The 11,387-nt window shown below is 31.2% G+C and overlaps 1 pseudogene; it reads right to left on the reverse strand.

The window, feature by feature from the left end:
• Nucleotides 1-493: 493 nt before the first annotated feature.
• LOC117905661 lies at nucleotides 494-11,387 on the reverse strand (annotated as a pseudogene).

Consider the following 11,387-nt stretch of genomic DNA (forward strand, 5'->3'; position numbering starts at 1 on the left):
TTTAACCTAGGTAAACCTATAGTGAATGCAGAAATAATGCAAACAATCTTAAGATCTTTTCCAACCAAAGATGAAAATATTGATAGTAATTGAATTTTACTGAAATATCATATGAAAATTCTGGATTTATTTATTTATTTATTTATGGAATGGAAATTAATGATTAAAACTCAAAGAAATTCCTTGGATGAAATGGATGCATTGAAGATTGAAAATAAATTTTAAATTTGATGACAATGTCATGGAACAAAGGCAACTTGCTTAAACATTAATCTGAAAATAAAACTCAAAAAGTAGTGAGATATGCTTAATTAGGATGGCAATTGGGGATGTGTCACCCTCATCATAATTCCATCCTAATTATATATATATTATAACAAGAAAACAAGAAGGCTTTCTGTTTTCCTAATAAATCCAAAAGGATAACTACAATTTTATTTAGAGCATACAAATTAGAAGCAAAACCTTGGAACTATGAATCCATGTTCCAGAAAAGTACAGTTAAGAGCATATATTTTGCAGGTAACACCATACTACTACATTTAATAAATTTAAACCAAACAACACAAAGGTTTTCTTAGCTGCATTAATCGAACATTTTGTCTATATTTTTCTCCAAAAAATCCTACTTACCGTAATCATAGCACATATTGTGGGAATTTCTGACTGAATAACCATTCCAAGTTGAGATGCCCCATAAATTGTAAGATAGTAAATCTGAAAAATACCATTCAGAAATCACTGATAATGGGTATAAATTCTGCAGCTTCAGATATATTATGTCTAAATAAGAAGACAAAAAGGAATCCAATTATTAAAATAGATAAACGTTTCAAACTGAAAAATGAAAATTTAGTAAGCATGAATCACTCTCTGAAGTTATAGCTAAGAAAAGTCGGTGTGTGATAATGGGGAAGGTGATAAAAATAGTGTGAATCCAACTTATAGCTGGTCTTGTTCTTGCTTTTAGCTGATCTTATAGTAAAAATAGTGTGTGATCGCCCCTAGATGCCTAGAGTATTGGCTGAAGGAGGAGAGAAAAGGAAGGACATCAACTTTCATAAACGTTAATCTTCTCCCAGATGTGTCATTCTTGATTACTCTATTAGAGGTATTTTAGCAGTCCATAGTGTGTAAAATGGTCAATTCCTTTGTTCAGACATTTAACCCAAATAGTGAATTTCAAGTGTAGGGGTTTCAAATTCTCAAATCCTAAAAATCCAGAACAATGTTGCTGAGCACATTCAATATTTTTGTTAAATAGCAAAAAGAAAAAAAGAAAAGAAAATTAAAAAAAAAAAAAATAGAAATCCTCCCAAAGAATTAATTTCAGTTGCTTCAATAACTTTGGCATACGGAATTGAGGAGAGAAACAGAGGTGACTTACCATTAATTATTTTGGCGTACGGAGCCATTCCTGGTGGCACTTCGGAAATTTTCCATATTGTTACCACTTGTATTTGGGGCATATATAAGACGGATCGCACACTTTTTCACCTCATGCGATGCCCCTGATAGACTAAAAGAAGCCGTGATGTGCTTGAACACACTGGCATAGGTAGACTTTGATTTCACAAATTGACTGCGAGGTTGATACATCATACACACGTGATCCGTCTCAACAATTCGGTCTCCACTGTGTGTCCAAGTGATGGAATGACTGAAACAAGGCCCTTCCCTGCATTCAAAATTACAGCGAATCTCACCAGGCCGCTGAATAGTTTCGCCCTCCTCAAGTGCAAACACAGCACATAGAGCAACCCCCAAGAAGTTATTGTCAAGCCAATGTGGGGGCAGGGTTGCTGAAACTGAAGCTCCCATATTCTCATGCCAGGGCCACTTTGGAATCCCTCTTCCAGGAATCACAATACTGTATCCTATTTCTGGAAAAAGTTTCTGCACCATGCAGTTTATAATGTTAATATAATAATACCATTGAGAGAGAGAGAGAGAAAGAAAGAGAGAGAGAGAGAGAGAGAGAGAGAGACCTGATGAAGTGTCTCTAATGCCATTGCCACATGATCCTGATATAGTCCGGAGCAATTCCATAGCATGAATTCCACAGGACGAAGCCAAGTGGAAACCAACCAGTTTTGTGGGCTTATTATCCGAGATGGAGTCAGTAAAGACACCAGGGATGTGCAATCACAGGCATCTAATAATTTTATGCTTGGTGGAAGCTTCGGAATTTTTTGAAGTTGCTCACACTGCCTCACCGAAAGAACTTTCAGATTAGAAAGTCTACTGATGTCTGCAGGTATGCTAACCATATGGTTTCTGTTGAGATTTAATACTTCCAGACGGTCCAAGTGGCAAAGCTTGTTATCGATTGTTCCTTCCATTAAATTGCAGTCACTTAGATCTAAATTTTCTATGAAGCGTAGACCTGACAAAGAAGGCAACTGCAAACCAATCCCATCTGAATTTTCTCTATGGAGTAACCTGTATATAAGGGCCGAGATCCAGAAGTTAGATGTTGATCCTTGGCATCCACTAAATGATAACTCTGTAAGGTTTGTCAATTGAACAAGTGAGATAGGTGGTTTTGTTATGGCAGTTCCATCAGCTTGAAGCCTCCTTAAGCATTGCAACATTCCCAGGTCCTCTGGCAATCTGTTGAGTTTTGAACAACCAGAAACAATGAGGGTTTCAAGAGATTTCAAACCACAAATGCTATTTGGAAGAGTCCTGAGGTCTTTGCATTTTCTCAGATTCAGTAACACAAGACCTTTGAGACGAAGAATTGAACGGGGCAGCTCTCTTATAGATGTTCCACCTAAAAGAAGCTCTTCTAAATGTTCCATAACTTCCGTGATCTCTGGAAGTCTCTCTAGTTTTGAACAGCCAGAAAGGATGAGAGTTTTGAGGGATTTCAAATCACAAATTCTGCCAGGAAGGATCTTAAGGTTTTTGCAGCTTTTCATATTTAATAAAACAAGCCCTCGGAGATACCCAACCGATGAGGGAAGTTCAATGATAGCAGTGCCTTCCAAATAAAGCTCCAATAAAGACTCCATATTGGCTTCGATGTCTGGAAACTTCTCAAGTCTTGAGCACCCTGAGAGGTTAAGAACTTCAAGTTTTTCCAATCCAATGATTCTGGGAAAATAGTGAAGCATCCTGCAGTTTCCCAAATTCAAGATCTTAAGATTTTTCAGCCTAGGAATTGATGGGTGCACCTCATGCAAGCTTGTACAACCATCCAGATTTAGTGTCTCCAGAGATGGTGCACCAGACACGTCCGGACATTCAACCAGGTATCGAGAGTGACTGAGATCCATGACCATTAAATTTTCAAGACACTGTAACATAAAAATAAAATAAAAATTGTTGAATAAATTTTCTTGGAAGAACTTCAAAATTTATTGAGAATAAGTAGTGATCATACCTTGTTCCCTTTCCAAAGGTGGTTTAAGCTGCTATGCTTCAAACTGAGTTCAACCAGTTTCTTACCATTAAAATTTGACGGCAACGATTCCAGACTCCATCCATCCCAATGAAGATATCTTAATTCATAGGAAGGAAATTCGAATTCTTCGGGAAGGTGCACTGTGTTAGAATCATATGATGAAAGTCCATCCCAATAGACCCTGAGGAGTCGAAGTTTTGTCATATTTTTAAAAGCTTCAGTCGTAATCTGTATTTCTTTTGACGCCGACCCATCAAAGGATATTCCTTCGATTGCCTCTGTCCCCTAAAACCAACAACAGGGGATAAGTGAAGCACAAAATGCTTAAAATCATATACATAAGCAACTTAAGTGAAATTAAATGCCTTAAAAGTTTAAATAAGTTCAGGCACTTGTCTCTTACCGTTTTTTGTGTCAACACAGCATGGACATCTTCTGGATTCCACAATCTACTCCATTTGCCAGGTTGTCTAGGAAATTCTCCCCGAATGATTTCCCAACCCATTTTTTGCATCAAATCATGCATTTCTATCTTGTTGTCTAAAATACTAATGAGAGAACAATCTTTGAGAACTTCCATTCCAATTGTAGAGAAGTGGCAACTATCAAGTATTCTTCCAACAGAATCTGAGTCCTTCCCTCTGAAGAAGCATGCAATATCAAGGAATAGATCCTTTTCTCTGTGATGCAGTCTATCGTAACTTAATCTAAACACTTCTTGGACTTCCCTGTCCCCTACTGTTTGTAGCTTAAGCAGTGTATTTTCCCATTCAAGCTCCGTCTTACCATACAGGAGAGCTCCCACAACTTTAACAGCAAGCGGAAGTCCATCACAGTAATTTAATGCATGTCCGGAGAGATCCCAAAACCTATCGTCAGGAAGGTCTGCCTTGAACGCATACAAACTAAACAGTTTAAAAGCTTCCTCAGATTTTAATTTCTGAACCTCATACAATTGATCAACTCCATGCGCATCTAATATATGTTTATCTCTGGTTGTTATAACAATTCTACTACCTGAACCAAACCATTGATGGTTTCCAGCCAAAAGGATTCTAAGTGAGCCCAATCACAAACATCATCGAGAATGATAAGAACCTTTCTAGAGCAGAGCGTCTTCTTTATCAAGCTAATGCCTTCATCAATGTTGCTTATGCGGCGTACAAATTTTCTCCCTAGGATATCTTCTAGAAGTTGTCTTTGTAATTCAAGCGATCCACGGTGTTCCTCTACCTCTGCAACATTTGAAAGAAAGCTAGCACCTTCGAATTGATGAGCAATTTGGTTGTATATTCCTTGGGCGAGGGTAGTCTTGCCTATTCCAGCAATTCCATGTATTCCTATCATTCGAACATCATTTGACTCCATACATAATAGTGACGACATTTCTTCCAAACGGGAATTGATTCCTACCAGGTTGTAACCAATATGTAAGCGTTCAGGACGACTGATCAGCATTTCCGAAATGCGTCGAGCAATTACTTGAATAATCTGAGATTCATACCTGCCAAATAAAAAGCACAATATACGAACCACAAATTAATTATAAGAAAGGCAGGGAAAAAATAAATTGATGATGTTTAATTTCAATATTTGTCATGCTATCAATTGATTTATCCTAATGCCTAATTCTGATCAATATTACTATCATGGAGACAAAACTCAAAACGCATATGACTAACTGGAATGGGCAGAGCACATATCTATCCAAAAGAATTGATGTTTTATATATATATATATATATATTTCCCTTTGAGGCTCTCATTATGAAATAAATAAATAACAATATATTGGACTCTATATTTATTCCTTGATCATATTTTCAACTTTTTTTTTTTTCAAATAAATGATGAGGAGCTTTTGATAATGCAAGAAATTTTAAAATAATTTCTATCATATTTGATTTTTGTTTCTATTTTTCATTGCCTTTAATTTTCTTGACAATTTCTATTTGAATAGTGGATCGTGTCCTTGAAGATAAGGATCATTTCAACCCACGAATGCTAAATGAGAGTTTGTTTAATGATGTGATTTAAAAACACTTTTCTTTTTTTGATAATAAAAAACTATTTTAAAAAATTTATGGTTGGCTTAGTAGTCATTCTCTAGATATAGTTTTCAAAAATAAGTTGAAATAAATAATAATTTTCAAGGAACCAATTTTATAAGTTATTTTCACATGTTTATAAAAACAAAAAAAAACATGGATGTGGACCCCGCATTTCGGCTCATGCGTTTTCCACTCGATGGCGAGCTCGATTTTTATTTGAAAAAATGATTTTATTTATTGTTTGAAAATGACTTGGAGTCGCCACTTATTTTTGTTTTGTTTTTAAAAGGATAAACAAAATAAAAAAGAAAAACCCTAAGTGTGACTCCTTATTTTGGAAAAGGCGGTCTGCGAGAAACCGGATCGGGTTCGAAGGTCAGGTTACTTATCGGGAAGGTACGGTACACACCGTAGCACCCCTTTAAGTCCCTAAAGTCAGGTCTCTACTAATAAAATGAAGCAATCATGGCAATTGATGAGGAAATCAATGAATACTCAGAGTGATCATGCACATGTGAGAATTTAAACATGCATACAGAAAATGACCCAAGCAGATGTAAATGCGTACCTGGGCAGTGATCCATAAAGCGCTATCAAGAAGTGAGGTTAGTGCACAATTAAGAATAATTACATGCAAGTCATAGAGCGAGGTAAGTCAATCAAACGTAGCAATCAATCAATCAACCAATTAATGAGGGAATCACATATGTTGGGCCCTCACCAAAAGCCCGATCGATCTTGCATGAATTAATCTCACAAATTCTATTATTTTTTGAATTATGAAAATTGTCTCCGTGCTTATTAAAAATTAAGAGAAACATAAAGTTATTTAAAAACCAGAGTGGAATTAAAAACGTTCGAAAGAAAAACTAGATTTTTGAAAATTATTTGAAAATTGGAGTCTCGAGAATTATTTGAAAATTGGAATTTAGGAATTAACTTTAGGAATTGGAATTTAGGAATTAAATTTAAAAGAAATTGGAATGTTGAAAATTATTTGAGAGTTTGGAACTATTAAATTATAAAAATTGGAAACTTGCAATTTATTTGAAGGTGAAATTTTTGAAAAATAAATATAATAAATAGGATAATAATAATAACGAAAATAAGAATTAAATAAATGAATGTGAATATTAAAATTTTTAAGTTGGAAATTAAATTTGGAAATCGAAATTTTGAAGAATTATTTAAAAATGGAATTTTAAAAATAAAATAATAATAATAACGAAAACAGTAATTATAAAATAAATAAATGTAAAAATTGAAATTTTAAAAATTGGAAATTAAATTTAAAAAATTAAAAAAAAATGAAATTTCGGAGATTAGAGTTTTGAATATTAAATTGAGAAAATGAAGTTGAAAAATTAATTTTAAAAGAATTCAGAATTTTAAAAATTAAATTTAAAAATTAAATTAAGACATCAACATATGAAAGAATTAAAAAAAAGAAAAAAATTTGAGATTGGTAGTGGGTTGGTCTTGTCGGTGGATGATGGAAATTACAACATGGAATGATGGTTGGCTTTTATGGATAAAAAAAAAGAGAAAAACATTTGACTAATGATGAAAATCGGAAATTGAGACTTTTAATGGCACTCTCATTAAATGCTACTCCCAAAATCAAAGGCAAACTAAAGTTAGCATTGGTGGCATTTTGTGAGAAAGATAAGTTTCATATTAGTGGAAAAAACATATACGGAGTGAAAACCAAACTGCAACCCATGTCTCTGCTGTCTCATGATGGATAAGACGAAGGTCTTTATCAGCTTCTCAAGCCGGAATCATGGAACAGAGAAAGAACCAACAGCACAAGTGTATAAACGAACACATAAAGCAACAAAGACATCCAGTAGAATGATACCCAGAATAAAAAATATGGTTCACAATGCACGTACCTGGAGTGCTTCCTGGAGTCGGATTTGCTCCCCCTCCACTCAGCTTGCTCCTGGCGTCAAAACCCTCCCATCTCTCTCACCCACTCCCCTGTGGCTTCCATCAGCAGGCATGGCCCCTCTGAAATTATGGCCATCCCGCACCCCCACCCCCCCCCCCCCCCCCCCTCCTCCTGCCACCTGCAACTGGTCCCCCCTTTATTTAAAAGAGAAAATGCCCCCCGAAGAGAGAAAACTCTCCTCCCGGACCCCCACCATAAAAGGGGTCTACAATGGAGAAATAATTTTATTAAACCAATAAAAGGCAAATGAGTATGATGCGATCTCTTTCTTCTTTGATTCTTTCTTCACCAATAAATATCAAAATTCTTTAAATATGATTTCTTTCTTAATTATATGTGCTTTTTTGAATTTTCTTTAACTTCTTAAATTTTTAATTAGATAAAAAAAAAATTCAAATCAAATGATACTAATTAATACATTTAATTTACTAATTTTTAAAAATAATTTAAAACTCAAAAACTAATCCAATTAATATCAGAAAGTTAGTGAACTCAATCTAATTGACATTAGAAATTCACATCTTAAATTTTTAATTAGATAAAAAAAAAAATTTCAAATCAAATGATACTAATTAATACATTTAATTTACTAATTTTTAAAAATAATTTAAAACTCAAAAACTAATCCAATTAATGTCATAAAGTTAGTGAACTCAATCTAATTGACATTAGAAATTCACATGCTAAACTTCATTATGAATTACTTTGTTAGTTTCTCTTTAAAAAGATGTTGAGATCCAGATTTTACTAATATATATTAAAATACTATCATTTTGTATATATATATATATATATATATATGAAAAGGATTTTAATACTAAAGTACTAAAAATGATTTGTATTTAAATTTATTTGTAATTATAAAACTATTAATAATGAATAAAATATGAATTCAATTTCATTAATATTATATATAAATTGAATTCACAAATTTTTTGACAAAATTTAAATAGTAAATTTATTTTTAAAAATAATTTATCCAAATGAGTATTTTACTTTTTATTTGTTGAAAAGTGATTTTAAAAGCAAGTTATCAAGTACCATTGTTTTTTTAAAAATACTAAAAAATATGGTATTTGTTCTTTAATTTAAAAATATATTTTAAAAATAAGTATAAAAATACGGTGCTAAACCGATCTTAAAATTTGAATGTGTACAAGCATATAGGAAGTGAGCAATCAGGAATACAAAAAATTGACTAAGATTCCATTAAACAGTGTTTTTTCAAGAATCACTCAAACTAAATTTTTAATTTTTTAAAACTGGTTAAATTTTTGTTCAAAAACATTTTTTTTAGAATGTTTTTCTATTTTTGAAATTAAAACCCTGTTTTAAAAAATTTATGGACAGTTTGGTGGTCATTCTCTAGAAATAATCTTTAAAAATAAGATGAAATAAAAAACAATTTTGGAGAACAAGTAATAGAAGTTATTTTTACATATTTATAAAAACAAAGAAAAGCATTGGGAAGTAATTTAAAAAAGAAAACAATAAAAAAATAAACAAAGTCCGATAGATGTCTTTCTTCTTTTATTCTCTCTCCACCGATCAATATCAAAATTTTTAAATATGATTCCTTTTTAATTACACTTTATTTATTTATTTGTTTGAATTTACTTTTAACTTTTAAATTTCTTTAGATAAATAAATTCCAAATCAAATGGTACTTGATATATATGATTTATTAATTTTAAAAAAAAAAATTTAAACTCAAAACCAATATAGAAAACAAATTTTGTTAATTTTTTTACCAAGCAAATGAACTTCAAATCAAGCAAAACTTCATTTTTTTTTTTTATTCATAAATAAGTTTAGTAATTTTTTAAAATAATTTTAAACTCAAATAATAACTAAATTAATATAAAAAATTATAAACAAAAATTAGTTTAATATGACTTTATTATTTAATTAATCTGTAGAATCATTTTTTCTTTAATTTGTTAGCAAGTTTATCAGTTTGAAAAAAAAAAATAGAATTCAAAACACAACACAATTAATAGTGGAAATTCACGATCTAAATTCTGTCCAAAATGACTTTTATATTTCTCATACATAACTTTATTTTTATGAGTTTTGTCGTTGGAAAATGGATTTTTAATAGAATTCAAAAATAGACACAAGTACTATAAAAAATAATAAACCAAAATTAATACATAATAAGTTATAACTTACTGTTTCTCCTAAGCGCATAACCACATTTTCCAATTTTTCTTGCTAGGTAAATAAAATCCAAATCGAGACTTAATATCTTAAATTCTTTAATGAATCTTCTCATTTTTAAGATAATTTGAAATTAAAAAAAAAAAACTAAAGATAAAAAATAATCCAAAATACTATGCCCTTAATTGAATGGTAAATGTATAGATGTAATAAATTTTTTACATATTTAAATATTAAAAATATTAAACTTTATTTATTTTTAATAAATTGAGACTTAATATCTTAAATTCTTTAATGAATCTTCTCATTTTTAAGATAATTTGAAAAAAAAAAAAAACTAAAGATAAAAACTAATCCAAAATACTACGTCCTTAATTGAATGGTAAATGTATAGATGTAATAAAAATTTTACATAGTTACATATTAAAAATATTAAACTTTATTTATTTATTTATTTATTTTTTAATAAATTGAGACTTAATATCATAAATTCTTTAATGAATCTTCTCTTTTTTAAGATAATTTGAAATTTAAAAAAAAAAAAAACTAATCCAAAATACTATGTCCTTAATTGAATGGTAAATATATAGATGTGATAAAAAAAATTTATATATTTAAATATTAAATTTTATTTATTTTTAAATTTTTTTTAATAAAATATTACTAATTTTAAATTATTATTTCTTTTAATAAAAAATCAATTAAGCTTTAGAAAGATGATCATATTTTTATAATATGTACTAAAATACTATCATTTTTGTATATGTATATATATATAATTCATTATTTTAGTACTAAAACTACTTATTTTTTAATTTATTTATAATTAGAAAACTATTAAATGTAAAAGACCGGATGAGTTTGTCTGTGCTCCATGTTTAGTGACTCCAAATCATTGAAGTTGATTACTAGTAGCAAATATCAGTTTTGTTTCAACACACACATGTATCCATGCGCCAAATCCCAATGACTATTACTATCATGGAAAAAACTCATGAATAACTAGAATGCTTAGAAAAAATTTATATCCAACAAAATTTCCTTGATCATATGTTTGATTTTGCCAACTTTTTTTCGATCAATGATGAGGAGCTTGAAAGTAGTTAAATTTTAAAAATTAATAATTTCTACTATATTAATTATTTTCCATTTTAGGTGCTCATTTTTCTTGAAAGTTTCCATTTGAATATTGCATTAATTGTTTCCTTGAAGAAAGGATTATTCTAGTGCATGGATACTAAATGAAATTCTAATATATAAACAAGCATGGAGAATTCAATTCATATAGTCGTAAATGAATGAAAGCAGCTGAAAGCAAAGATTCATACATACCCATGCTCCACATGGTATCCAGACAAATTGGCTGCTTCCCTTAACGCCGCCTTCCATCCCATCACCTTATCCTCCGGGACCTTCTGGTATTTATCAAATGCTTCTCCAAAACTCCGCGTCTGATTTCGCACATCAGATGGATCCACATGGTAGAAAACTGGCACAACCATCTGTCCCTTTTGTGTCTTGCACTCCATGATCTTGGCCAGCTCATCCAAGCACCATTTTGAGTGAGCATAGGTTTTCGAAAAAACCACAATACACATCCTCGATTCTTCAATAGCCTTCAAGAGTGATGACCCGATCTCTTCTCCTCTATCAAGTCCTTCATTGTCTCTGAAGGTGCAGATGCCCTTCTGTTGACACAAAGCGGAATAAAGATGATCAGTAAAAGTGAAGCGAGTGTCTTCACCTCTAAAGCTCAAAAAGACGTCCCAACTCCATCCAAGAGAAAATTCACTTGATCTTGTCGTTGGAGCCAT

This window comes from Vitis riparia, chromosome 18 (assembly GCF_004353265.1).
Source record: "Vitis riparia cultivar Riparia Gloire de Montpellier isolate 1030 chromosome 18, EGFV_Vit.rip_1.0, whole genome shotgun sequence".
In the NCBI taxonomy this organism is placed as follows: Eukaryota; Viridiplantae; Streptophyta; class Magnoliopsida; order Vitales; family Vitaceae; genus Vitis; species Vitis riparia.